The sequence below is a fragment of the Chlorocebus sabaeus genome, chromosome 14 (assembly GCF_047675955.1).
Source record: "Chlorocebus sabaeus isolate Y175 chromosome 14, mChlSab1.0.hap1, whole genome shotgun sequence".
Lineage (NCBI taxonomy): Eukaryota > Metazoa > Chordata > Mammalia > Primates > Cercopithecidae > Chlorocebus > Chlorocebus sabaeus.
In genome coordinates this window covers 18,709,401-18,735,289 of record NC_132917.1, presented here as the reverse complement: position 1 = coordinate 18,735,289, position 25,889 = coordinate 18,709,401, and the positions used below count along the sequence as shown (strand labels likewise).

At 39.8% G+C, this 25,889-nt stretch overlaps 1 long non-coding RNA gene across 1 annotated transcript in view; it reads left to right on the top strand.

Annotated features, from left to right (window-relative positions):
* Positions 1-4,171: 4,171 nt before the first annotated feature.
* The window catches only part of LOC140713412 (uncharacterized), a 40,090-nt gene continuing 18,372 nt past the window's right edge, over positions 4,172-25,889 (top strand). The window contains exons 1-2 of the long non-coding RNA XR_012095490.1: positions 4,172-4,499; positions 8,648-8,801. This is a non-coding gene — a long non-coding RNA (uncharacterized lncRNA). The remainder of the gene's footprint in view (positions 4,500-8,647; positions 8,802-25,889) is intronic.

The window sequence follows — 25,889 nt, the reverse complement described above, 5'->3', positions numbered from 1 at the left end:
TCTGCTCAGCTCTCTGTTGCCATGTTAGTATAGAATTTATGTTGGGTTCTGCAAAAGACAAACCTCCCCACTCAAAGCTTTTGCTCATTCTGGGATTCAAGAGTATTACAAACTACCAATGCAAGGCAAGGTTGGACAAATGGGCAAATGAAGAGCGCTGATAGAGACAGACCCTTGGGAGACTTTGCTATTGATAATTCCTCGACTGAGAGTCCCACCAGGGAGCTCTTGCAGTGGCTGGTTTCAAACACCTCTGGTAGCTCCAACAATGACATGCACCTCTGTACTCTCACCCTGGTCTCAGCATTGAGGCCTGAAAATACTTGCATTTTCTTTTCCTTAAGAACAAAGATAATCAGTTCTGTTTTTATTCACATGTTTCCTCTTATTTTATCCCTTGCCAGGACCCCCTGAGGCAGATCCCAGGTAATTCTGTCAGTTGCAGGCTACCTCGGAATAGGGCTGTTTTTGTTTGCTGTCTGGGCCAGGTCCAGAGCAGCTTTATGGAGGACGCTTTATATTCTCATCCTGGGTTATCATGGCGTTCACAAAGGAGGAATACCTGGTGCTCTAACAAAGTTATTCAGGAAAAGAAAGAATAGCATTGGTATTCATTTGCCAGGTATATATTTATTAAAATAGGGCTCAGTGCTGGAAATAGAAAGAAATAGATAATCCCTGCTGTGGAGAGGCCCACACTGTGGTGGGAAAGCAGACATGGAAACAGGCAATCACAAAGTGGTGTGCTGCTAGCAGACAGGTATGCATGCAGTATAATAGTAGCATAGAGAATAAAATCATCTCCCATGTGAGAAGGAGTCATCAAAGAGGTGAGAACTGAGTTGAGCTCTAAGGAATAATCTAGGGTTTACCAATCTAGGAAAGGGTAAAAAAAATAAACAGACAAAAGACACAGCATATGCAATACTGCAGAATACATATTATAGTTAATCTATTACTCTAACTCAAGTGGGATAAGGTGTAGTTTATATTTCCCTCTGAAGCCATTGCAATTTTCCCTTCACCTATTGGATTTGTTGTTTGTTTTGAGAAATAAATAGATAAGGAGGAAAGAATTAAGGGCAGAGTGGGATAGGGAGATAAATAAGAATAAAAGTAAATTTGCTAGACCCTTGCTTACGTTATTACCACACTAAAAGAAAGATGGGAAAAATCTCCTTCAAAGTCACTGATTCATTTATGCAAACCCCTAGTAATACCTAGCAACTTCCTATTATTGAAATTGTGAAACTAAGCCTGGAATGGAACATTCGATATCAGCCTTAGTCATTGATCCCATTGATTCAGCATGGTGCTTCATGGAATCCAGGAGATTGCCTAGAGCAGGATTCATTCTTTCTGTTTTCCCCAAAGTGCCAGCAAAGCACCTTCAAGTGGAGCCAGCTGATCTGAACAGCATTTGAGCATGCGGTGCTCCCATGAGTTACCAGTATGTGAGTTACAGGCAAGGTGTGCACACAGGGATAGACACCACTGACTCCAAGAGGCCCCCAAGGGAGGAAGACTTCTTGCTCCATCAAGTTTGGTCATACACCTGGATCCTTCAGCAATGGTGTACAAAAGAACTCTCCCTGAAGAATAGGCTCCTGAATGCAACATTATTTATGGAAAGTGAAGCAGTACAATGAAGGACCTGGCCTCTTCCTTTCTCCTGGGCTCTGAGTAACTCCCTTGGGAAGGCTGTCCAATCATGGTAGTCAGAGGTTATGTCCAAGTGTTGTTTGAGGGGAGCAACAAAGAGCCAACTGCAGGTGTAGGCATGCCCCCTCCTCCATCCTAGGCCTTCTGGAGAAGGCTGTGCTTTCTGAGAAAGGCCTAATGAAAAGGATCAAGCTCACACAGAGTCCCTGCTGTGCAGGAAGATTGCTTCCAAGAAGCGATTCATTTTTAGTTTAACAACTGTGCGTTTGGTCCCCACACAATTTATCTTCATGCAAAATCACATACCTGTGTGCCAGATGTGCACAGCTGTATATGAGCAACTGCTGATCTATCTGTATCACATGCCAAGTGCCTGTTTCTTTAAATTAGGGTGGGTTGAGATTTGGGCCGTGTGAAAATTTCATTTTGAAACCAGAAACCAAGCAAGCCCTGACTATGGGGCCGGAGGTGGGGGTGGGGGGTGGTGATTTGAGCATAGTATGATGATGAACCAAGGTTGACTTAGTCTTTTTCAGGACCCCCCAGAAACTCCCCCTTTCACGACCCCTAAGATTCAGCTGCATTCTAGGTCTGGAGAGGTTAGGCTATCTGGAGACCTAGTTCTGCCAAAGTGTGCGGCCCTTGTAAATGCCTGTGGTGAAACTGCAAAACCTCTGCCCAGCCCTCAGGAGCTCTTGAAGCAAAATAGAACCTGACATTTTTAGATGGTGTTTCAGTTTTTACCCTCTGAATTCAGAAGAAGCAAGATCACAGTACACGAAATGGAGGCTACTACCCCAGTAGCAGGGCATTGTAATCCACCCAAGAGTAGGCAACTGAAGTGATGAGGGGATCGTTCCTCCAGAAGCACACATCTTTGCGTGCACTGAGGGATCCGCAGCAGAACACGTGGACGTTTCCCCTCTGGTCTTGCCTGTTTGTCCTTTCATGGCCAAAGAAAGTCAATAGGAAAAGGAGACTCATCCATCGTTTTGTCAGTTTATGACCTATTTTTGAGTATCCACTAATGCTAGGTGTGCAAGTAGATATCAACAGGAGGTAAAGGAGTATAGTGCTTGACCTATAATAAATATTCAATATATGTTCATTGCTGATAAGGTGATTGCAGATGTGCTTTTTTTTTTTTTCAATTTTTGAGGACCTACCAGATGTCAGATACATAAAGTCCCCTGTTAATTCTTATATCGCAACGAAGCAGGCAATATTACTCCTATTTTTCCAGTAGGAAAACTGAGGCTCAGAGAGGTTACAAAACTTAATAAAAAAAGTCATATATCTCATACATGGTGGAGTTAGGCTTAAGATTTAGCTGTGTTTGATTTCAAATTCTGTCTTTGTTCCACTATGCTGCTGTTGTTTCTTCTCTAGCAGTTCTCAGAGCCTCAAGAGAAGGCTTTTCCCTCTGGGAGTGTACTGCATTTGCTCCTTCTGGCCTGGGGACCTGCATCTTTAATAGGTAACCTGGATGAAAGACCGCAGAGCGGCCTCCCCACAGTTACACCTCCTAGTTCCTTTCTGCTTCTCACATGGGCAGGCACTGATAAATCAGCTCACAGTACATAGGCTCAGTTTGAATTTCAACAAAATTTTCTAAAAACAGTAACCAGATGCAATTCAAATCACATTGTGTCCACATAAGGAATCCATTCCAAGAAAAGTCAGAGGATGCGTCTCAGTCAGAGGAGTGGCTTCTAATCTTCCCTGGCCTTGTTTTAGAACTCCAAGAAGAAATAATATCCAGATTAATTTTAGAGTTCAGTCATTGAATTTGGTCTCAGGAAAATTGCATATATAATTTAGTCTTATAACGATGACCCTGAGATCAAAGATCACTCAAGGGTAGTGATCCTTCTAGACACCTGCCACACTCAAAACAATTTCCTCTTTTCAGTTTAAAGAACTATTTCAGACTTTGTTTTCTCACAGGCTACTTTGAAGAAACAGGCCGCCATCCTGGGAGTAAAACAGAGTTCTTCACGAATTACATCATTTATTTTTCAACAAATATTAATCTAATTTGGTTTAGTTTAACAAGAGCGCATGATCACAGATTTGATAACCAAATGGATGCCTTGACGTATACTTCAGTCCTGGTTTAGCTCTCTTCCAGGGAGAAAAACAAAGTCTCTCTTGGTAATTGGTATATCACTCTCCCAAAATGGAAAAAAAAAGGAAGGGTAGGCTTTCAATTTTCTTAAACATAACTCAAAATCCACATATAATAATAAACAAATGGTTTAAGGCATTTATGTCATAAATGTCCTGCCATTATTTAGTTATGAATTTTCAGGTTCAGGAATTATGCTAAAACCCAAGAGTCATTATGGAATGTCTGTATATTTGATTTCCAAAGCTCCAGATAGATTTTAATGTGTTCAATATTATACCACTGTACTCCCCAAACTATTTCTGTGTCCTCAGAGACATGTCCAAATAGCAGGCCTCTGTGTCTTCTGCTTAGTGAAAAGTGTGAATAATAGCTCCAAAAAGAATATATTTGTAATATATAGTTTTTTTTTTTTTTACTTTAACATATGTTCCCACATAGCCAAATGATTCAACTCAGTACAGTTAACAACTTAGAAAGGGATTCATTGAATTTTCCAGGTCTCTTCATGGCCAGAGTTGCTTTGTAAGGAGACCCTAAATGTGGAATAATCAACATGTTAAAGTAATCTAGATGTTTATGATTTGATAACTCTTTGGTGCATTGTTTAACAACATGTTTTCAATTTACTTTCCTTCAAATAGCTCCAAATAACCCCGTGATTTTGGATGATTGATTATGGGAATGCTGCTTTTACTGTACATCCAAGGTAATTTTAAAATTACATCTTCTTTTCATTGTTAAGGGGTAAAATCATTTGCAGGTCTTGACATGATTTATCAGAGATAGAGGGACAAAGGGTCAGTCCTGGTCTCACTCTACTAGGACATTATTATGTGATCCCAGAAGGAAAGCACGCAGCTCTGTGGAAGCTGGGTTCTAGTTCCAACATGTCAATAATCAGTTCTGTGGCCCTAGAAAAGTCATCAACTTCCTGGGCCTCACTTTCCTTCCATATGAAAACCAACAAAACAATTCAAATCGACACTTTTTCCCTAGAGATTCTGATTCATTTTAAGTGGAGATGGGCCCAGAAATCTGTATTTTCTGCTTAAGAACCTGATGTTTATAATCAGACCCGTTTGGAAAACACTAGATTAAATAGCTTCTAAGTCCAAGTCTAAAATTGTACAACTCTAGAACCAAGATTTTCTGTTCTCCAGACATTTTTTCTTTCAATGTAACTATTGGGTTTTGTAAAATTATTTATCCATCTTAATGAAAAAATCTTACTTCACAGTGACTGATGCCTGTTTTTCTCAGGCACTGTGCTCATGCTTGTATGTAAATAACCTGTTTAATCCTACTAAGAACTTCACACTGTCAGTATGTTAGTATGATTATTAATCCTAGATGCTGCAACAGACAAACTCCCCAATCTCAGGTGCTTAACAAAGTAAAGATGTATTTCCTGCATATATAAAATCCTCCTTCACCTTGTAACTATGCCGTCCGAAACACATGTTCTTTATAGAAAGACAGGGACACTCTGAATGATACCTATCTCGACACTTCTGTTCACAGTTCATTGGTTAAAATATCATATAACCTGATCTAATTGAAAGGCAGGGAAATATACAGGAGGATATACACATCTGGTGAGCAAAATCATTCACAGTAGAGAAGGTAGATTTCACAGTTTAAGAAACTGCAGCTCAGGAAGGCCCATTAAGAGTAGGGTGGGACTGGCCGGGCACAGTGGCTCACACCTGTAATCCCAGCACTTTGGGAGGCCAAGGCAGGCAGATCACAAGGTCAGGAGATTGAGACCATCCTGACTAACACGGTGAAACACCATCTCTACTAAAAATATAAAAAATTAGCCGGGCATGGTGGCGGGTGCCTATAGTCCCAGCTACTCAGGAGGCTGAGGCAGAAGAGTGGCATGAACCTGGGAGAGGCGGAGCTTGCAGTGAGCCAAGATTGTACCATTGCACTCCAGCCTGGGTGTCAGAGTGAGACTGTGTCTAAAAAAAAAGGGGGGGGTAGGATGGGACCATACTTGAAGAATGTCACTTGCCATTTCATACAAAAAAAGAAGGTAGAGTTTCCAATAACAGAATGTATATTTTTCCTTAGAGAGAAGATTTATTTTCCAAATACATAAATAGAGAAATGATACTGTTAAAGTTGTCCTTGGTACTGTGTCTTTGCATGCTGAAATCGAAAGACATCTCCCTCCTTCAAGCAGGCAGATATTTCTAATAAGTGGCCATGGGGTCTAAGGAGATTGACTTTGCTGTAGTCTACTGTGAGTGTGACTCACTCATGAAATAGGGATCTCCAGATGTCAAAAATCATTCTTTCACCTTAGCTTTTTCAAACACTTCTCATCACAGATCATTTCTTCACAACTGAACCCATGAAATAACAGCCTTGCCCATTCAGAGCACACCTGTCATAGATAGATACTGTTTTCTTTCCATCAATTTTTTGATGCTGAGAAACCTCTCAATAATTCAACAATTAATTGTAAGGGTGTGGAGGGACTCCAAGATCTGTGGCAACAGAATTCGGGATGATAGGTCTTGTGTTGGAAGAGCCTGTAGTCTGCAGCAAAACAAAACAAAACAAATCACAATAGCAAAGACACGGGATGGTGCCATCATCAGTGTACGTCTGAATTAATGAGGCCTAGAGAAGGAAACAGGTACTTCTGCTGGCTTGAGGAGTCAGGAAGGGCAGGCGAGAGCGGGAGAAAGAGAGAGAGAGAGGATGATGATGATACAGGTCTGCATGGATGAGGTATCATCGGTCAGATATATGGAGTGGGGCAGAAGTTGGAATGCATTCCAGGGGAGGGGAGAACTTGAGCAGGAACGTTTAGGTAGCAGAGAGTCTTAGCATTTGGGAGAATGCAGTGGGCAGGTGACGGCTAGAAATATGGCTTGAGCTAAATGTTCAAAAATCTAAGTATCGTACAAAGGAGTTTGGTCTTTACCCTATGTGCATTGGAGGCATCTGAGGTTTTTAACCAGGAGATAAAATATGTGCTGTGGAAGGATTATTTGGGTGTTCTGGAGAGATGGAATGCTGCACTTGCACGACATCTCTGGATAAATCTAAACAACAGTGTAGCACTGACAGATAGTTAACTATGCCCCAATATCTATCTTATTCTGCTGATATAGAATAACAGACATTCAAGCCAGGCATGTGACTATTCAGAAGGAGGATGAATTTCTCAGGTTTTCTTACAGTTGGTATGGCCATGAAACTAAGTTCCAGTCAATGAGACTTTAGCTTGAAGACTGTGGCTGCTCCTGGATGTTCTGCTTAAAAGACCTCTGACATGCAAGGAGGCATCTCTTGTCTTCTTGCTGCTACTTAGAATGCAAATGAGAGGTCTACCCATTTGGACCACTTTTTGTCAAGGCCTAGCTGAATTGAAAAGGCCAGTTGATTTCTTCTTCATTTGAATTGCTTTCCCACTTTTGTTAAAAGTCAGTTGGGCTTACATGTGTGGGTCTATTTTTGGGTTCTCTATTCTGTTCAGCTGATCAATGTGTCTATCTCTCTGCCAAGAATGCATTGTGTTAAACACTGTGATTATATAGTCAGCTTTTATGTCAGGTAGAGTAATTCCTCCCAATTTATTATTCTGTCTCAAAACTCATGATCCATTTGAAGAAACACATTTTACTTCATAACCCAAAATGCACATACATGTGTATGCACATATACATGAAACATGTTTCATGAAAAACTTACATTGATTATTTGTGATATGGCCTAATTTTTTTCTAACCTATACTATTGTATTCTATTTCATTCTATTTTTTCATTCAAACATACTGGCCATGATACACTAAAATGACTTCATTATCATCTAATAGATTTTTGATCTGCAGTTTAAAGAACACTCCACTGGAGGGAGAGGGTAGTGCATACTAACCATAAATCCACCATATCCCCCATAGATGAAACCTATAGTGAAAGCCTCATTGGAGGTGGAATAAACAATGAAGCTGTCCCGCTGCACATCATGTTTCTTTTCACTTGGGAGAAGGGCTTGTAGGGAACATACAGCCCGTTTTTTTGAGGATGTTCTCACCAGGAAAAAAAATCTCCAGTCTCTAAATATGGGATTGGTTTTCTTTAAAAAAAAAAAAAAAAGCTCAATACAAAACTTAAAAACTGTAAAATGATATTCATTTTCATGCTAATCAGCAGACCAATTTTTCTTTACATATTGTCTTTTATCCTTATACTATACTGCTCTAAGAGTTATACGTTATAATTTCAATTTTCCATATGATGAAAATACAGACGCATAGAAGTTTAGTGATTTGCCCAGATTTGCATATCTGATTGGCAGCACAGGTCAGACTCAAATATATGCCATGACCCTGAATCTCATGAATGAAACCAAACTGAGACCCTCCTCGTGGTCAAAAGTCAGGAGCCTGTAAAGGAGGGAGATGGACTCTTCCAGAAGATTTGTAAGATTCTTCTGAAGATGACATAATAACTGCCAACATGGACCATGAAGCTGAGGGTGACACCCTGAGCTGCTTTCTTTTGGGTCTCTGAGAAAGCCTTCATGGAGTGGAGCCACCACACTAGCCCAAGACAGCTACAGCTGTTCTTCTACATGAGCAGAAAGAAAAACTTTTATCGGGTTTAAGTCACTGTTATTTTGGGTTTATGTTATTCACAGTTGAATCTAATCCTAACTGATACAACCAGCATCCTGCAAAAACGGTGGCAAAAAATATATATATCACATATCCATCACATAAATCCACTTTTATAAGGAAATGAAGTCAAATTATTACCCCCAATAAAAAGGTGTTTTGCAACATGACCCAGGAATTTAGAAGGACCATTTGTTCACTATTTCTCCCTGTCTCACAGCTCTCATGGCCTCAGCGGATAAGTATATGAGAGCACAGTTTTCCTGGTGTCAGAATATGAAGATCCAGGGAACAAAGAACCTCAAAGAACAACACCTGGATTGTCAAGGTTTGGCCGGCAGTGCACTTTCTCCAACCTTACAGTCAGATGCAAGGTGAAAAGCTCTCTTGTTTTCTGTTTTCCTAAGTTTTCTTAAAGAAGAAAAGAAAAGGGACAAAGATAAGTGGAATTGACGAAAAATGAAATATAAACAAACTACACTTTTCCCTGAACAGAAAAGCTCAATTAAGCAAAGACAGAAAGAAGAGACATGTAGGATACTAATTTAAACCACAGCCCCATGTCTAATGTTTTTAGCCAAGGAAAGAAGAGAAAAGCAAAAAAGAAATCTGAGTCAGAGGGAAGATGTCATGGTGAGTTTCAATGGGAAGAATTCCTTATTAATTCTAAAGAACACGATGCAACATGGATTTAATTATACAAGTCAACCCACCCACATTCCTCCGCTGCCTTTCACACACATGGGCTTCTGAGGATGATGAAAGGTGGGTGGGGAGAAAGGGATAAGGAGGCAAAGCACAGGATGGCTAGGGTCACTGAGAAGATGGCTCTACCCTAGAGCTCTGTGGCTGTGGCTTCACCCTCTCTAAACATGAGCTCCCGGTTGCCCAACTCCAGTTGGTGCGATGGCATCTGACCATGGCCTAGCTAATTCATTCACCTTGGGTCCGGGACACTTCTGTGTTGTTCTGTTTACTGTGAGGGAAACTTCTTAAGCCTTTGAGAAATGGAGAGAAGGAGGATAGATAGGAGCTTAAAAAAAAATCTCTCAGCTGCTTTTAATTTCCTATGGGAAACACAACGCAATCTCACCAAGTTTTTCCCTAAGAGCAAGTCTCCATTAAAACTCCAAAGAGTTTAAATGTATTAGAAATTTGAAACACTACTCAGGTTTTCCTAAAGTTTCCTTGGGACTTTTAATCTATACTGTCATCAATACCCCAATCTCTGCACCAGCAAAATAATTTAAAATGTCCTATAACCAAGACCCCATTGTTTCTTCCTGCTTTTTCTTTCACTTTCAGATAATACCTGTGAGGGTCCTAGCTGAGAGAGACCCACTGACAATTCTGTGCTTTAGCTAACTATCTCTGGACAGTTTTAGACTTTTAAACTGAGGACATTCCACTTGGATAGAAAGCCATGATGGAACTATGAAGTCACAGGGCATCAGCATGAGGGTTCAGTTGCAGATAACAAAACAAACACCCACTCTAGCTGTCTCAAGCAAAAGGAATGTGATGCAGGGAACTGCGTGCTTAGAAAACTTTCGAAAGACTTCAGGCAGACTTCCATGAAAGACTCTCAGGACAGCACCACCGAACTTGTCTGTCAAAGTAGCTACTTCATCTCAACCAATTTTTGAAAGGTGATTTTCAAAAATTTTTCAATGACTCATTTTTAAAAACTAAAGTTATTTTGAGATAATTTGAGATTTGCATGCAAGTAAGTATTTAAGAAATAATACAGATTGCTGGCAAGATGGCCAAATAGGAACACCTCCACTCAGCAGCTTCCAGCAAGACTGACACAGAAGATGGATGATTTCTGCATTTCCAACTGAGGTAACCAGTTCATTTCATTGGGACTGGTTGGACAGTGGGTGTAGCCCATGGAGGGTGAGCTGAAGCAGGCTGGGGCATCGTCTCACCTTGGAAGCACAAGGGGTTGGGAGTTCTCTCCCCTACCCAAGGGAAGCCATGAGGGACTGTGCCTGAGGAATGGAGCACTCCGGTCCAGATACTGCACTTTTCCTACAGTCTTCACAACCCACAGACTAGGAGATTCCCTCTGGTGTCTACACCACCAGAGCCGTGGGTTTCAAGCACAAAACTGGGCAGATGTTCGGGCAGACACCAAACTAGCTGCAGGAGATTTTTTTTTTCTCATACCCCAGTGGTGCCTGGAACACCAGAGAGACAGAACAGTTCACTCCCCTGGAAAGGGGGCTGAAGCCAGGGAGCCAAGTGGTTTGGTTTGGCAAGTCCCACCCCCATAGAGCCCAGAAAACTAAGATCCATTGACTTGAAATTTTCATAGCCAGCACAACAGTCTGAGCTCGACTTGGGACACTCCAGCTCAGTGTGGGGAGGGGTGTCTGCCATTGCTGAGGCTTGAATAGGTGGTTTTACCTTCACAGTGTAAACAAAGACACCCAGAAGTTTGAACTGGGTGGAGCCCACTGCAGCTCAGCAAGGCCACTGTGGCCAGACTACCTCTCTGGGCAGGGCATCTCTGAAAAAAAGGCAGCATCCCCAGACAGGGACTTATAGATAAAACCCTCATCTCCCTGGGACAGAACTCCTGGGGGAAAAGGTGGCTGTGGGTGCAGTTTCAACAACTTAAATGTTACTGCCTGCCGGCTCTGAAGAGAGCAGCGGATCTCCCAGCACAGCGTTTGAGCTCTGCTAAGGGTCAGACTGCCTCCTCAAGTGGGTCCCTGACCCCTATGTATCCTAACTGGGAGACAACTCCCAGTAGGGGCTGACAGACACCTCATACAGGAGAACTCTGGCTGACATCTGGCAGGTGCCCCTCTGGGACAAAGCTTTCAGAGAAAAGAACAGGCAGCAATCTTTGCTGTTCTGCAGCCTCCGCTTGTGACACCCAGGCAAACAGGGTCTGGAGTGGACCTCCAGAAAACTCCAGCAGACTTGCAGCAGAGGGGTCTGACTGTTAGAGACCCCATACGAAGGTTACCAACATCAAAGACCAAAGGTAGATAAATCCAAGAAGATGGGGAGAAACAAAAATTCCAAAAACCAGCTTCTCCTCCAAAGGATCACAACTCCTCACCAGCAAGGGAACAAAACTGGACAGAGAATGAGTTTATTGAATTGACAGAAGTAGGCTTCAGAAGGTGGGTAATAACAAACTCCTCTGAGTTAAAGCAGCATGTTCTAACCCAATGCAAGGAAGCTAAGAACCCTGAAAAAAGGTCAGACAAATTGCTAACTAGAATAACCAGTTTAGAGAAGAACATAAATTACCTGATGGAGCTGAAAAACACAGCACAGGAACTTCGTTCATAAGTATCAATAGCTAAATCAATCAGGCAGAAGAAAGGATATCAGAGATTGAAGATAACTTAATGAAATAAAGCAAGAAGACAAAATTAGAGAAAAAAGAATGAGAAGGAATGAACAAAGACTCCAAGAAATATGGGGCTATGTGAAAAGACCAAATCTCTGTTTGATTGGTGTACCTGAAAGTGACAGGGAGAATGGAACCAGGTTGGAAAACACTCTTCAGGATATTATCCAGGAAAACTTCCCCAACCTAGCAGGATAGGCCAACATTCAAATTCAGGAAATACAGAGAACACCACAAAGATACTCCTCGATAAGAGCAACCCCAAGACACATAATTGTCAGATTCACCAAGGTTGAAATGAAGGAAAAAATGTTAAGGGCAGCCAGAGAGAAACATCGGATTACCCACAAAGGGAAGCCTATCAGACTAAGAGTGCATCTCTCAGCAGAAACCCTACAAGCCAGAAGAGAGTGGGGGCCAATATTCAGCATTCTTAAAGAAAATAATTTTCAACCCAGAATTTCATATCCAGCCAAACTAAGCTTCATAAGTGAAGGAGAAATAAAATCCTTTACAGACAAGCAAATGCTGAGAGATTTTTGTCACCACCAGGCCTGCCTTACAAGAACTCCCGAAGGAAGCATTAAACATAGAAAGGAACAACCAGTACCAGCCACTGCAAAAACATACCAAACTGTAAAGACCATCAACACTATGAAGAAACTGCATAACAGACAAAATAACCAGTTAGCATAATAATAATAGGATCAAATTCAGACATAACAATATTAACATTAAATTTAAATGGGTTAAATGCCACAATTAAAAGACATAGACTGGCAAATTGGATAAAGAGTCAAGACCCATCGGCGTGCTGTATTCAGGAGGCCCAACTCATATGCAAAGATACACATAGGCTCAAAATAAGGGGATGGAAGAATATTTACCAAGAAAATGGAAAGAAAAAAGCAAAACAAAACAAACAAATAAAACAAACAAATGAACAAACAAAAAACAAAAACAGGAGTTGCAATCCTGGTCTCTGATAAAGCAGACTTTAACAAAGATCAGAAGAGACAAAGAAGGGCATTACGTAATGGTAAAGGGATCAATGCAGTAAGAAGAGCTAATTATCCTAAATATATATGCACCCAATACAGGAGCACCCAGATTCATAAAGCAAGTGATTAGAGACCTACAAAGAGACTTAGACTCCCACACAATAATAATGGGAGACTTTAACACTTATTGTCAATATTAGACAGATCAATGAGACAGGAAATTAACAAGGATATTCAGGACTTGAACTCAGCTCTGAATCAAATGGACCTAATAGACATCTACAAAACTCTCCACCCCAACTCAACAGAATATACATTTTTCTCAGCACCTCATCGCACTTATTCTAAAATTGACCACGTAATTGGAAGTAAAACACTCCTCAGCAAATGCAAAAGAATGGAAACCGTAATAAACAGTCTCTCAGACCACAGTGTAATCAAATTAGAACTCAGAATTAAGAAACTCACTCAAAACTGCACAACTACATGGAAACTGAATAAGGAGCTCCTGAATGAATACTGGGTAAATAATGAAATGAAGGCAGGAATAAAGATGCTCTTTGAAACCAATGAGAACAAAGACACAATGTAACAGAATGTCTGGGACACATTTGAACTAGTGTGTAGAGGGAAATTTATAGCATTAAATGCCCACAAGAGAAAGTAGAAAAGATCTAATATCACAATTAAAATAACTAGAGAAGCAAGAGCAAACAAATTCACAAGCTAGCAGAAGACAAGAAATAACTAAGATCACAGCAGAATTGAAGGAGATAGAGACACAAAAAACCCTTCAAAAAAAAAAAAAAAAAATCAATGAATCCCAGAGCTGGTTTTTTGAAAAGATCAAGAAAATATAGACCACTAGCCAGACTAATAAAGAAGAAAAGAGTGAAGAATCAAATAGACACAATAAAAAATAATAAAGGGGATATCACCACTGATCCCACAGAAATACAAACTACAAACAGAGAATACTATAAACACCTCTACACAAATCAACTAGAAATCTTGAAAATCTAGAAGAAATGGATAAATTCCTGGACACATATACCCTCCCAAGTCTAAACGAGGAGAAGTCTAATCCCTGAATAGACCAATAAAAGGTTCTTAAATTGAGGCAGTAATTAGTAGCCAACAAACCAAAAGAAAAGTCCTGGACTAGACGGATTCACAGCTGAATTTTATCAGAGATACAAAGAGGAGCTGGTACCACTACTTCTGAAACTATTCCAAACAACAGCAAAAGAGGGACTCCTCCCTCACTCATTTTATGAGGCCAGCATCATCCTGATAGCAAAACCTGGCAGAGACAAAACAAAAAAAGAAAATTTCAGGCCAATATCCCTCATGAACATTGATGCGAAAATCCTTAATAAAATACTGGCAAACAGAATCCAGCAGGATATCAAAAAGCTTATCCACCAGGATCAAGTCGACTTCATCCCTGGGAGGCAAGGCTGGTTCAGCATACACAAATCAATAAATGTAATCCATCACATAAACAGAACCAATGACAAAAACCACATGATTATCTCAATAGATGCAGAAAAGGACTTCAACAAAATTCAACAGTCCTTCATACTAAAAACTCTCAATAGACTAGGTATTGATGGAACACATCTCAAAATAATAAGAGTTATTTATGACAAACCCACAGCCAATATCATACTGAATGGGCAAAAGCTGTAGGCATTCCCTTTGAAAACCAGCACAAGACAAGGATGCCCTCTCTCACCACTCCTATTCAGCATATTATTGGGAGTTCTGGCCAGACCAATTAGGCAAGAGAAAGAAATAAAGATGTCTCTGCTTGCAGATACATGGTTGTATATTTAGAAAACCCCAGTGTCTCAGCCCAAAATCTCCTTAAGCTGATAAGCAACTTCAGCAGTCTCAGGATACAAAATCAACATACAAAAATCACAAGCATTCCTATACACAAATAACAGACAAACAGAGAGCCAAACCATGAGTGAACTCCCATTCACAATTGCTATAAAGAGAATAAAATACCTAGAAATCCAACTTACAAGGGATGTGAAGGACTTCTTCAAGGAGAACTACACACAACTACTCATCAAAATAAAAGAGGACACAAACAAATGGAAGAACATTTCATGCTCATGGATAGGCAGAATCAATATCGTGAAAATGGCCATACTGCCCAAGGTAATTTATAGATTCAGTGCCATCCCCATCAAGCTACCAATGACTTCCTTCACAGAATTGGAAAAAACTATTTTAAACTTCACATGGAATCAAAAAAGAGCCTGCATAGCCAAGACAATCCTAAGCAAAAAGAACAAAGCTGGAGGCATCATGCTACCTGACTTCAAACTATACTACAAGGCTACAGTAACCAAAACAGCATGTTACTGGTACCAAAACAGAGATGTAGACCAATGGAACAGAACAGAGGCCTCAGAAATAATACCACACATCTATAACAATTTGATCTTTGACAAAGCTGACAAAAGCAAGCATTGGGGAAAGGATTCCCTATTCAATAAATGATGTTGGGAAAACTGGCTATCCATATGCAGAAAATTGAAACTGGACCCCTTCCTTACACCTTATACAAAAATTAACTCAAGATAGATTAAAGACTTAAACATAAGACCTAAAAGCATAAAAATCCTAGAGGAAAACCTAGGCAATGCCATTGAGGTTTTGGACAAAGACTTCATGTCTAAAACACCAAAAGCAATGACAACAAAAGCCAAAACTGACAAATGAGATCTAATTAAACTGAAGAGCTTCTGCACAGCAAAAGAAACTATCATCAGAGTGAACAGACAACCTACACAATGGGAGAAAATTTTTGCAATCTATCCATCTGACAAAGGGCTAATATCCAGAATCTACAAAGAACTTAAGCAAATTTACAAAAACAAAAACAAAAACAAAAAAACCCATCAAAAGTGGGCAAAGGATATGAATAGACATTTCTCAAAAGAAGACATTTATGCAGCCAACAAATATATGAAAAGAAACTCTTCATCACTGGTCATTGGAGAAATGCAAATCAAAACTGCAATGAGGTATCATCTCACACCAGTTAGAATGATGATCATCAAAAATTCAGGAAATAACAGATGCTGGAGAGAAGTGGAGAAATAGGGATGCTTTTACACTGCTGATGGGAGTGTAAAGTAGTTCAACCATTGTGGAAGACACTGTGGCGATTCCTTAAGGATCTAGAACTAGAAATACCATTTGATCCAACAATCCCATTACTGGGTATATACCCAAAGAATTATAAATCATGCTTCTATAAAGGCGCATAGATACATATATTTATTGTGGCACTATTCACAATAGCAAAGACTTGGAACCAACCCAATTATCCATCAATGATAGACTGGATAAAGAAAGGTGGCACATATACACCATGGAATACTATGCAGTCATAAAAAGGATGAGTTCTTGTCCTTTTCAGGGACATGGATAAAGCTGAAGAGCATCATTCTCAGCAAACTAATGCAAGAACAGAAAACCAAGGACTGCATGTTCTCACTAATAAGTGGGAGTTGAACAATAAGAACATATGGACACAGGGAGGGGAACATCACACACCAGGGCCTTTCAGGGTGTGGGGAGCTAGGGGAGGGATAGCATTAGGAAAAACCTAATGCAGGTGATGGGTTGATGGGTGCAGCAAACCACCATGGCACATGTATACCTATGTAACAAAACTGCACATTCTGCACATACACCCCAGAACTTAAAGTATAATAAATAAAATAAAATAAAGAAATAATACAAGCTGTGTGTGGTGGCTCACGCCTGTAATCCTAACACTTTGGGAGGCCAAGGCGGGCTGATCACCTGAAGTTGAGAGTTCAAGACTAGCCTGACTGACATGGAGAAACCCCATCTCTACTAAAAATACAAAATTAGCCAGGCGTGGTGGCGCATGCCTGTAATCCTAGCTACTCTGGAGGCAGGAGAATTGCTTGAACCCGGGAGGCGGTGAGCTGAGATTGTGCCATTGCACTCCAGCCTGGGCGACAAGAGTGAAACTCTGTCTCAGGAAAAAAAAAAAAAAAGAAAGAAAAGAAAAGAAAGAAAGAATACAGAAATTCTAGGCACTTTATACTCTGTTTTCCCCAATGACAATGTCTTACAAAACCATAACATAATACACTATTACAACCAGGATATTGACATTGGTACGATCTACTTGTCTAATTCAAACTCCCCTGGTTTTAGTTGTACTTATGTGCATGTGTGTGTGTGTGTGTGTTTAGTTATTTGCAATTTTATCACTTGTTTAGATTTGTGTATCTGTTACCACAGTCAAGACATAGACCAGGCACCACGTTGGGCTCAAAAGCCGGAGATGACTATAAAGAATGGTAACGGGCTATCTTGAGTGGTTTGTAAGATGGCTCCAGAGTTGATTCCTACTAGAATCCTGGAAGAGTTTTTGCTGTGGCACTTTTTTGTGATAATTATATAGCCTCCATAGCAACTTAGACTGAACTTCTGCCATGACTTTGGTGTCTGTATGTTTAAGATAAAGCTAATATTTTGTTATTTCTCCTGGTTTTATTTCATTTCTGGACTAATAATTATTGGCCCTTGTGCTTGGGTGCCAAGGGCTGTGATAGTGGAGATAGAGTTTCTGCTCTGAAGGGCTCATAGTAGGAAGAATCATTATCATAGAACCCACTTTATTTTTATTTTTACTCCCATGAAGGTATCAAATTTTGCTCATTTTGGCTCTCACTTGCTCCCTTGCTCCAGCCTCCCCAGAGTCTTGGTCCCATTGAATCCTCTGGGCTCATTCCTTCTCCAGCAGCCTTTCCATTCCCATCCACCTTCTTGGAGCTTCAGAGTTCATTTTATTTCTCATAAAGAAATAACATATTCCAGTTCCAGCCAATCTTATTTCCCACCTCTTTCCAAGAGTCATGTGTGAAAACTGCAAACTCCACTCAGAGTGTCCACTCCATGCCCTAAGAGTAGACATTGACCATAGCAAGAGTGAGAAGCATTGGAACAGAGAAGACACTGCAAAATAACAACTACAATCACTATGCCTGCCGTAGAAAACTTCTCTCCCTGAGTCACCACTGTCTCTTAAATTCAGTTATATCTTTCTTCAAGAGTAAGCTCAAAACTGCATTATCTAAGAGTCTTTATGTATCCCACCCAATTTAGTCTCTCATCTTGGACAATCACTATTTTATAAAGTTCCCTTCTGATTCCTACATTCCTCACATCACTGTCTTGCTCAAAACCTATTAAGTCATCACTGCTGAAAAGACTCTACCTCATTATTATGACGCTCAAGGCCCTCTTCAATCTGCATTCAACTGTTCTTTGTAGGCTCATCTCAATAACATCCTATGCTCCTTCATTACAAAAGCACTTGCCATTTCCTTTTGAATTATGGCTTTGTGCATTTTGATCCCTAAGGCTGAAAGTACCATCATACTTTTTTGGCCAATCAAATCTTACCCCAAGACTACTCAAATGGCTCCTACTTAATGAGGCCTTTCCTGATTTACCTTTCCCTTCTTGATCCCTGTTAGGAACCTATAATCAACTGTGCTTTGACACATGCAGTAAATCAATCGTAATGTAGCCGGTGAGTATTTGATGCATCCACTGAAGAGTTAGCACAGGAAGCAGGCTTGAGTATGGTTCAGGTTTCTATCTGTAGAACCTCACACAGGTATGGAGGGGCACAGTGGAAAGGAATAGGAAATATTCTCTGTTTAAACCAGAGAAATTCTGGAACATACTGCATACTACTAGAATTTTTATTAAGATTTAGGTATCTGGAAGAAATGGTTTAAAGGAGGTCTGGGGCTTGAGGATTGGGACCCTATGTCACTGGGGTTACAATCTTGAAACAAAAGAAGGTAAAAATCTGCTTTAGTGTCTGAGGAAGTCCTAGAAATTAGTAAACTCATTTTGAACTGGAATATAATTAAGTAAGTTTCAGAGGCCCTATTTTGAAACACTGGAATTTCAGAGAAAAAATATGCTTGAGATGAAATACAGTAATTTCACTTGTTTATCCTTGAAGCAGATTCCTGGTAACTCATTTCAAGTTTTTGTGTTGTAGGATGATAATACCTGAAAGTTCAGAAAGGCTTTTACAAAGTATCATCAGTGACTGTAATTCCTAGGATAACTATTCCAAGATTTGGGACACCTTTGAGTGATGGCAAAAACAAGAGTAATGGCAGTTCCAACAGCAAGAGCAGTTTCAGAGGTGGCAAGAGCAGCAGCAGATGGGCTTGGGGCCCACAGGGAAACTAGCAGCAATGGTGATACCACCATTTACTGAACACCTACTGTGAGCATGGAAAGTTGCCAGATGCCTAATAGACATTATAGTTAACCTTCATAACTATAATTTAAAATATATATAATCCATATTTTGCAAATAAAGACACTGTCTCAAAATGAGGAGGTAACTTGCTTAGATTCATATTGTTAAGTAGTAGCAGAATTTGGATTCACTATTAAGCCCATGGTCTTCCTGCCACATTACAATTTCTCTTAAAAGTGAGAATACTTGAAAGGACATATGTCCCAATAAATTTTAGAGTATAACGGTGCTGAGTGAAACTGTTGCTGTTGCTATTCATGTCAGACTCATTAAGGCTGGCACAGTCTTGCGATACCAGTAGGTCTAAAATAAGTGGTCGAATTAAATTGAAAGGAACTGATACTAATGCCACAGTCTAATCCCACTATCTTCACCCACAATGTGTTTAGGAGTCTTCTCTGCCTCATTTAAAATGTATTTCCAGCATTCTTCACTTGGTGGGAGAAGTTCCCAGAGTTACCTCTCAAGAAGGAAAGTAACCATTAAATGTGCCACTGATTTTTGGAGGGTTGAAGGGAGGCTAACTAGAACCTATCAATGGTTAACCTCAACAGGAAGAGGAAAGAATGATTGTAGTTATTAATGTGGTTTAGATAAGTCTGGCTCAGCAAACTGGGAATCTGAGGCTAAGAAAAACAACAACAACAAACACATGCCCAGTACTGCCATTTTGTCCTCCCTTTCTCTGGGGTCACTCCTGAATCACCCACAAGCATCTTCCCTGTGTTTCTACCAATCTCAGCAAAGAGCTCTTCAACCATTTCATTGATTTGGTCCACTCTATCATGACTACTTTTGCCATGGTCTTCTCTTGTTCACCTCCCCGTCTTTTCATGGGCTGTTGGGGTCACTTGACTTTAGCCCCTCTCCTAGATTTTAGAACTATCCTTAATTGAAGATATATCCAATTCCATGATCTAACTCTTAGGTATTTTCTAGAAGAAAGTCTCTAAGAGCAAGGTGGATTTTAAACTTACAATATACATGTTGATCTAGAGCTTACTTAAAAAAAATTCTAAGCCTTTTCTAATACATATTTATGACCAAATTACAGGATAAAATAAAGTGTAGAATTCTTATCATGAGTTGGTGCTAGTCATGGGAGCTGATAGCTTAAGTGGCCAGCAGGTGGTCTCTTTTCACCAGCCATCATGCCAAACCCATCCATGGAGGGTGTAGTTGGAAAAAAATCCCAGCTGCAATCTCTTAGGCATTTCAGCATTCTAAGCACTAACAAAATAAGAGACTATAAAGATTCCTTGTGAACAATCCATATTTTAGGGCTAAGGGTTTCTAGAATTTTGGACAAGAGATGTCAATTTCAGAGGCCCTGGTAAGTTTATCTTTGAAAGTGAATTTGACCCTCTCTTCTTGATTCTAAGCAGTATTGGGATACATGGTACAAAGAGATGCCGCAGGAGGCTTTTCAGAGGAACGTGATCATACCAAGGTGTCTTCTATCCTATCTTTACTGCTGCCCTCCTTAGCCTCTCCAGTTCTTATTGTCTACTCCCCATGGTGTAGTCTGCTACTAATGAATTCTCTGAGTTTTTATTTTCAACAATTTTACTCGTATTTCCAACAATTAGCTGTCTTTTACACAATTTTCCAATGTTCACTTTCTACTCTGTAACGTGGGTCCTCTATTTGCCTGTAATCTTCGGCAGTTTGGGGGCATGTCTGGCTCTAGTGTTCTACCTTCCTTAATCTAGCTTCAGTGAGTTAGCAGTTGATTATATTTTCTGAGACCTGCCATGTCTCATGGACTTCAGTCCTGGTTCCAGTTAAGATTTGGTTTTCCAAATAGGAAGATAATTCCTTATTTTAATATATCCTCCTGGCTACTTATGGGAGGGAGGTCGCAGAGAAGTCATGGGAAGTTTTTAGGGGTAACATAAACAGAGGAGACTATTGAGCCTTCTCTATTTACTGAGTTTCTGCAGGTCATTCTCTTTTAGCTGGCATCATCTGTGAACTGGCTTTGCCTGCCATACAGAAAGCTGACTTTTCTTGTACCAACCACACTTTTCTCCTTCATCTATTTACGGTTCACACACTTTCTCAACCTAACCCTCCTGTTTTATATCATTTCACTCAGTCATCACTTCCACTCTTCCACTAAAAGACTTTCTGTTTACTTTTACCAAATCACATGATATGAGATAAATGTTCAAATCCTTATTTATGGGCATTTAAAGATTGCAACACTCCTTTTACAAGGCAGCTATTTGATTCCAGTATGGATAAGCTACAAAGCTAGAGTTGGCCTCCATTGTGACTTGCAAAATGAAGGGCATTGAAGTTATTTTTACTCATAAAAAGGTAAATAATGAGGCACAGACCTGGAAACAAACAGAACCAGAGTGTACCCTGCAGAATGCCAGGATGGTCTATTGGAGTGACATCACTATAGCGGTACAGTCACAGTGGGAGAATCAGTATAGATTCCCAAATTCTGTGAGCTGTTAGCCAATCATATTGCCTAATCAAACTTGTCTACAGTAACAACACTTAAAACAAGTGCTAATATTTATTGAATGTTTAGGACAGTTCTGGCACTACACAGACATTTTTCCTCTAATCCTCACAACTACCATTAGGAATAATTTCCATTCTACAGATAAGGACACTAAAGCCCAAAGCAGTTATACCACTTGCCCCAGATCACACAGTCAGAAAATGGCAGAGCTAGGTGTGTTAGTCTGTTTTGAATTGCTATAAATTAATACCTAAGACTGAGTAATGTATAAAGAAAAGAAGTTTATTTTGGCTCATGGTTCTGCAGGCTGTACAGGAAGCATTGTGCCAGCATCTGCTTCTAGTGAGGGCCTCAGAGAGCTTACAATCATGGTAGAAGGCAAAGAGGAAGCTAGAGTGTCATGTGGTGAGAGGGAGCAAGAGAGGAAGAGGAGGTGCCAGAGTCCTTTAAATAAGCAGCTTACCTGTGAACTGATTACTATGAGGATGGCACGAAGTCATTTATAAGGGGTCCACACCCATGACCCAGACATCTACTAGGCCCCACCTCCAACACTGGGGATCACATTTCAATATGAGATTTGGAGGCAACACAACATTCAAGCTTGGGTTAAAACCCAACCCTCTGGCTCTAGAGTCCCTGCCCTCAGCCATAGTGCTCTGCCACTTCTCCAAGGATAGGTCTCCATTCCATTCCCCATACATGAGCCAGAGCTCACTGTCACTCAAGGGAGCCATTTCTATCGCTTCACAGAAATTTCAGGATGCCTTTCCTCATGTTGAACTAAAATCTGCCTGCCCATAATTCTTCAGTTGGGTCTTTTTCTACTTTCAGATCCATCCAGAATATTTTGTTCTTGTTGTTTCTTATTTTCTTTTAACAACCTTTAGAGATTTGAAGATATAAATTGACCCTCCAATTCATACCTGAATATTATTTTTGTGGTTAGTGAAAATAATCTTATCCTGATATAAACTGTTGCATCGAGTAATGAAACAGCTCTCTACCTTTCCAGCTAGTGTTGGCAAAATAGGTCCACAATGGAGTGTAAAGTGCTTGAGGAGTAATCTCAAGGTGATAAGCTATGCTGATAAAAATTTACATAGTTATCCACAGTGTTGTTTATATTAACCACAAATTATAAATAACCTGTGTCCAAAATAATGGAATTTATAAATAGATTATAATTTATCCATGTGATAAAATACACATTCATTAAAATTTATGCTTTCAAATTACACTTAAGGATGAGATATTCTCAGAATAATGTTAATTTTGAAAAGTAGGATTTAAAACAATATTTGGAGTGTTGTCCTAGTTTTGAAAAAACCATGCAAAAAGAAAAAAATACTAGTGAATACATGCAAAAATACATAGAATGCCTAGAAAAAAGAATGAAAAAATGCACCATTGTAGTGATAATGAATTATCTTTTATCTATTTTAATAAATACTCTGTATATTTTCTAAATTTTCTAAAACGGCATTCATTACTTTTGAAGTCAAGGAATACATTGTTGTTGTTGTTGGTATTGGTGGCGGTAATGTGTGTGTGTGTGTGTGTGTGTGTGTGTGTGTGTGTGTTTAAAGATCACAGTATGTCTAAGAATTACCCTCAGCTGAAGTTGGACTTAAAGATTGGAGAGAGGGGCAAATGACATTGGAATAGGGTGCTTCTACCATCCATTATGATCCCACTGTTTGGCCCCCAAATTGCTTTGAATGCCCCTGTGCATTTAAGAACTCAGCAACCAGGATATAAGAGTGACAGGGGCCTCTTCCCTCCTCCACACTCCATCTCTTGTGCTGTTGTAGTGGACAATGTCAGTTAAATTTAAAGCTTAGATAAACAACAAATCTTGCATAAGACAAACTTATATTTTAAAATTACTGGTTATCTAAAAATCAGACATAGCTGGGAGTCCTCTATTTTAGCTGCTATATCTAGCAATCCTACCTCTAAATCCCTTCAGATGCCTTTTCAACATTTTTGTAAATATAAAAATTTCCCTCCTCTCCTTTATTGGTCCACCCTGGGAACATTTCTTTATTAAATCACTCACCCAGGAGTCTTGCTTTTGATGTTTCTGTGGAACTTAAACTCAGGAGAATCTTCTTCCCCTTTCCTGCCCCCATATCTCTTTCTCTATCTATTCAGCTCTCTCTCTTTCTTAGTTATCTCTCTGGCATTTCTCCCTCTAAGCATTTCTCAAAAATTGCCCTCATTTACTTTTCTATGGATTATCTAAAAAGTAAACATCCTCATGATTTTCTCCAATGTGTAAACACATTACCAGTACAAATAATAATCAAAACACAAAACTGACAAAGGATACAAATATAGAGTTGATAAAATCTGTTGATAAGCGAATAATCAAGTAGGCTATGAAATACAACCCAGGAAAATTGACCATAATGTAAATAGTAACCACAAAAACTCCATGATTTTAGAAATGATACATGATGTTTGTTATTGACAAAAAATAGATACACCCTAATTATATTATTTAGAGATAATTAACTGATCAGTTGAAAATAATTTAAAATGCAGATAAAAATGGAATGTGCAGATTAAGAATTTAATTAGCTTGGAGTTTACTCAAGAAAATGTTTCTTCACTAGAAATTCAACAGTGCTGACAAAACTCTGAAGGAAATAATTTTATTCGAAGTCCTCAGGGTCAAAGTCAAGAGGTAAAAAATGTTATGCTCAAAGTGTTCTGTGTTGATGGACAATCTTGGCAAAGTTGTCAGCATAAACATAAAGAAGCACATAGAATCTCATTCTGCTGCCTAGGGAGGGATACCGAGGGAGAGGTGGGTGTGAGAAGGGCTTGGGGCTTAGGTCATGCCATGGAGCCATAATGAAAGCTGCTTTGTATTGGCCAGGCATGGAGTAATAATAGCAGCAATGAAGGTAATTGCCATAGTGGCCCTAAATACATACTTTTGATCAATAGGAAAATTGTGGAACAGTTACTAAGGTGTTGGACCCTATGCTAGACATGAGATCACCATCATCTCTGTGATCACATGAACTGTTTTTCCCACTTGCTATATGAATATTGAGACTTAATGAGGTTTAATAGTGTTAAATTCACACAGCCAGAGATGTCTGACGCCAAAGCTGAGATCTTAACACCTGTGCTTTGTGTCAGGCAATGTGTCTTCCCCATTCGTAGAGCACCTCACTTTGGGTGGACTTCAGTGTCAGATGAAGGACATAGAAATCAAATCTGTGGATGCTGGAGAGTGTTATGCAGAGTTCTGGAACCATATCATTCCTTTCTTAAGTTATTCCGGAAATAAGTACAGGGTCAGGGGAAAACTAGAAGCAAAGAGAACAACTTAAAATATTTTAATATTAAGAAATGACAAAGGCTTGACCCAATTGAGTGACAGTAGGGATGAAGTAGAAAGGAAGTATAGAAATATACTGTGTGGGTGTAATTACTAGGGTTTGGTGGTTAACCAAATATAGGTCATGGAGGAATGGGGTCAAAAATGAATCCAGACTTAAGTTTGAATGATTGGAAAGTTTTGCTGCAGAGAAAGGAAATTCACTGTAAGAATTTCAGACCCATACTGGTTGTCCCACCTAAACTTCCATTTGTATGTAAAATACATGAACTTCATAATTAGAAGTTTAGGTGTGCAAACTATTGCCATTGTTATATTCTACAAGTTGTCAATATAATTTTGAAATTTTTGTCCACAATTTGACTTCTTCAGTAAAACATAAATCTCTCCATTATAGAAGAAACTCGATCAAATTCAGTTTTGTTATTGTTGTTGTTTTGGTTAGGGGGAGCACTTCAGGTTGAAAATTTATTCCTCAGCAAGACTATTCTTCCTTTATTATCATTCTCCCTAGTGTTGAGACGAAATGGTAGCTCTGGTGTGAGATGCAGAGCAGTGCACAGGGGAGGGTGGGAATAAGTGGGAAAGTCAGAGACTTATGCAACTCCAACCTTGTTTTGGTGGTGGCAGAGGTAGACTCATCTCCATCTTGGTCTAGGCCCTTTGGTACCATATTGGAATATTGTTGCCTTATTATTGTTAGATGCATGCACCTTCCTAATATTGACCCACAGAGGGGGGCCTGAGCTCCTATCAGTGGCAGCAGGATCAGCCCACATGTTTTGCTATGTGATCAGCGTCTAATCTAGGTCACTGGAGCACATGACCCTTGACTCCCACTCCCTCTAGGAACACAGAAAAGTTAGCTCCTAGCTCTTCTCTCCATGCCACCTGGGACC